The sequence below is a fragment of the Bos grunniens genome, chromosome 13 (assembly GCF_055505025.1).
Source record: "Bos grunniens cultivar Pamir isolate PY7600 chromosome 13, Bosgru_T2T1.0, whole genome shotgun sequence".
NCBI classification, from domain to species: domain Eukaryota; kingdom Metazoa; phylum Chordata; class Mammalia; order Artiodactyla; family Bovidae; genus Bos; species Bos grunniens.
Window position 1 is genome coordinate 39,422,961 of NC_141177.1, and position 4,732 is coordinate 39,427,692.

The window sequence follows — 4,732 nt, forward strand, 5'->3', positions numbered from 1 at the left end:
GAATAGCAATATTTTACTTTTCTGCTCAGTTGACAAAGTCAAGTAAAGGTGAAAGTCTTTGGCCTGAGCATTTAGCAACATTTAAAATTTTTTTTATTTATTCATTATATTTTATTTTTGGCTGTGCTGGGTCTTTCTTGCTGTGCTCAGGCTTTCACTAGTTATGTCAAGTGGGAGCTACTCTCTACGTGTGCTGTGCAGGCCTCTCATTGCAATGACTTCTCTTGTTGCAGAGCACAGGCTCTAGGTTTATGGGCTTCTGTAGTTGCGGAGCACAGGGTTAGTTCCCCCGTGTCATGTGGGATCTTCCCAGACCAGGGATCAAACATGTGTCCCCTGCATTGGCAGGCAAATTCCACTGGACCATGAGAGAAGTCCTAAGTAACCTTTTAAAAATAATTTTTAAAAACCTCCCTTCAAATATTTACTGAAGTATCACTTAAATATATTGCATTATTTACCAAGGGTAGTTTTGGCTCCACTCCCCCTGCCACTTCAAAAATAATAAATGAATCTTGCTCTTACCAATGAGACAGTCAAGGTTCTAAAGGGGCATCAGAGTGAGCTGCCAGTGTCAAGATATTCAACAATCAAAATGGTCTGAGCTAACATGAAAAATCTCCCTCTATATTTCACTTATTAAATTTATGTGTCTTTACGTAGTCCAGACTATCAATATTAAGGAAGCTGGAACATAGGAAATCTACAGGGGAGGCATTTTGAAACTTGTATTTGTCCCCAGGCCAGAAGGAACACACCCACTCTCATCACTCGCTGTTTTAATGGCTTGGGTCCTCTTTGGAGTTTGTGCTGTAAAACATGGGGTCAACTTGTCACTCTGACCTTGATTCTGCCTTTCAATCGTAGTTTCAGAAAGTTGCTTTGACGGCAACCTGAACTATTCCCTCCCAGAGATTTCCACCCATAATTTCTCCAATAAAATGACTTCCAATGAATCACAGCCATTCTAACAATTTTGCGGCCGTGGCCTCTTGACCATAATTCAGAACATAGCACAGAGCTCTCACACGCCTTTAAGGTTAACTGTTCCTTTAAATATCAGGTCAGGAAAAAACGAGGGCTACATAAGGATCAGGATGGACATGCTCATTTAAGGAAGCAGGAGAAGTTTTTATGGAGAATTGATCACTGCTGATAATTAATGATTCATATGTGCATTAACTTTGTGATAAACCTCAGCCTTGCTTTGCCAACAAATGATAAATCACTTCAGATGTGACAGAAACATTAAAAATAGGTTGCCACTGTGTCTATTAAAATTTCCCTACTGTCCTTTTGCATTTGATTATCTTTCTTTCCCCAGCAGCCACTTCTGAGTATCATTTGACTTCTTTTTTTACATATTTCTTTGTAATATTCTTTGTAAACAAGGTTACTAAGAAGGTTATCAATTGCACCAGCTTTTTCCTTATATTATTTTATTTTTTTTTGTATTTCTTTTTTTTCTTTTTTTTAATTTTATTTTATTTAACTTTACAATATTGTATTGGTTTTGCCATATATCAAAATGAATCCACCACAGGTATACATGTGTTCCCCATCCTGAACCCTCCTCCCTCCTCCCTCCCCATACCATCCCTCATGTCCATTGTATCAGTGATGCCATCCAACCATCTCATCCTCTGTCATCCCCTTTTCCTCCCGCCTTCAATCTTCCCCAGCTTCAGGGTCTTTTCAAATGAGTCAGTGCTTTGCATCAGGTGGCCAAAGTATTGGAGTTTCAGCTTCAGCATCAGTCCTTCCAATGAATATTCATGACAGATTTCCTTTAGGATGGACTGGTTGGATCTCCTTGCAGTCCAAGGGACTCTCAAGAGTCTTCTCCAACACCACAGTTCAAAAGCATCAATTCTTTGGTGCTCAGCTCTCTTTATGGTCCAACTCTCACATCCATACACGACTACTGGAAAAACTGAAGCTTTGACTAGACAAACCTTTGTTGACAAAGTAATGTCTCTGTTTTTTAATATGCTGTCTAGGTTCGTCATAACTTTTCTTCCAAGGAGTAAGCGTCTTTTAATTTCATGGCTGTAGTCACCATCTGCAGTGATTTGGGAGCCCCAAAAATAAAGTCAGCCACTGTTTCCACTGTTTTTCCATCTATTTGCCATGAAGTGATGGGACCAGATGCCATGATCTTAGTTTTCTGAATGTTGAGTTTTAAGCCAATTTTTTCACTCTCCTCTTTCACTTTCATCAGGAGGTTCTTTAGTTCCTCTTCACTTTCTTCCATAAGGGTGGTGTCATCTGCGTATCTGAGGTTATTGATATTTCTCCCAGCAATCTTGATTCCAGCTTGTGCTTCATCCAGTCTGACATTTCGCATGATATACTCTGCATGTAAGTTAAATAAGCAGGGTGACAATATACAGCCTTGACGTGCTCCTTTCCCATTTGGAACCAGTCTGCTGTTCCATGTCCAGTTCTAACTGATGTTGAAGCTGAAACTCCAATACTTTGGCCACCTGATGTGAAGAGCTGCCTCTTTTGAAAAGACCCTAATGCTGGGAAAGATTGAGGGCAGGAGAAAAGGACAACAGAGGATGAGATGGTTGGATGGCATCACCGACTCAATGGACATGGGTTTGGGTAGACTCTGGCAGTTGGTGACGGACAGGGAGGCCTGGTGTGCTGCAGTTCATGGGGTCCCAAAGAGTCGGACATGACTGAGCGGCTGAACTGAACTAACTATTCTTTATTAGCACTAGCATCAAGTCTCTCAGCCACCCTATAGCTGAAACCATTAGAAACTTTTTGCACAAGTGTGGTGAAAATTATTATTTTATTCATTCAATAGGTTTAGCTAGATGACCCCTAGAAGCACTCTCAATTTAGGGATCTGTGAGGACCTTGTTTTCTCTGGTTCAGAATAGTGACATTGATGGAGGCCAGTGTAGGAGAAATAAATTATTCATGACCATGTGTTAGTGTCGGAAAGGACGGTGAGAATGTTAACCTGAGCAGTAGACAAGTGATCTAAGTACAAAGCAGGAGTCCAAGATACGTGAGCTTATAAGATACATGGTAATGCCTTGGTTACCTGAAGCTTATGTCCAGTTTTTTTATTTGAAAGCAAAACTGCAAAATCAGTAATTTTGGGTACAGAGTTCAGACTTCATCTCAGTTTCTCTGATTCTCTGCTGGACCTCAGCTTCTTCACCAATAGTATATATTGCTTAATTACTTACTTAGAACAAGTTAATGAAGCTATCAGAAAAGCAGATGTTAAAAGAAACATTAGACTACATTATGAACTGAATGTTTGTATACTCCTAAAATTCATATGTTGACCTCCTAACCCTCAATGTGATGGGGGCTTTAGGAGGACTTAAATGAGATTACTCGGGTGAGAGTCCCTTGGACTGCAAGGAGATCCAACCAGTCCATACTGAAGGAGATCAGCCCTGGGATTTCTTTGGATGGAATGATGCTGAAGCTGAAGCTCCAGTACTCTGGCCACCTCATGCAAAGAGTTGACTCATTGGAAAAGACTCTGATGCTGGGAGGGACTGTGGGCAGGAGGAGAAGTGGACAACAGAGGATGAGATGGCTGGATGGCATCACTGACTCGATGGACGTGAGTCTGAGTGAACTCTGGGAGTTGGTGATGGACAGGGAGGCCTGGTGTGCTGTGATTCATGGGGTTGCAAAGAGTCAGACACAACTGAGCGACTGAACTGACTGACAGGTGGAGCCTTCATGACAGGATTAGTGCCCACAGCTTGTCTTGGGCTTAGCTTCCAGGATTGTAAGAAATAAATTTCTGTTGCTTTAAAGCATCCAGTCTGTAGTATTCTGTGATGGACACCCAAGCTGGCCAATATAGGCTGGATTAGATGCTCTCTAATAAGACATGGAATGACCATTACAGTTTATTTTGCAAGTTTTTTGTCGTGTTTACTCTTGTTCCTTTAGTCAATAAGTGTTTAAAAAGCAAATGTTTGCAACTTTCTACACAGTCATATAAAAGAGAAGCCTTCTTCAGGCTGAGCTTGACGTTCCAAACCTAATGAGTGTGAAGGTACTGATTGAGGAAACCAACTAGGAGGGCTGGTGCGTGCTTATAGTTACGTAGTTCACACTTTTTAAAGTTAATTCATTAGTGTGGCCTGATTCAAATTGCAAAAGTTGGTACGAGTTTCAGGGAATGTTTGGAATAAATTAGGAGGGGAGAATACAAGTTTAAAACATAGTTATATTTTAGATATTAATTGTAGACATTTTGGAAAAGAAATCATTTATCATTTGCTTTATCAATATTTATTAAGCACCAGTTAGGCACAAGGCACTGCTTCAGTGTCTGTATTTATCATAAAATAAAATACAAATATCTAGCTGAGGGAGACAGCTGATAAATAATAAATATGAAAATGAGTAAATTATGTACTATGTTAGAAGTTAAAGAAAAGCTAGTAAAATGTGGTGTAGAGATTAGTGTCTCTATGATAGTGATGGTGTTGAAGGGAATGGTCTTATTGAGAAGGTGAGATTTGAGCAAAGCCTTGAAGAGGTGAGGGATTTGCCAACTGGATATCTTGGGACAGGGATGCAGGATCAAACGCATGAGGCATAAATTGTATGAGGCTTTATAAACTCATTCATATTGTATGCAGTCTACGGAGAATGCCATTAGAAACCTATGGAACCAGAACAACAACAAAATTTAATTTTCAGAAATAGAAATGTGATTAGGAAACTAGATCAGAGAATT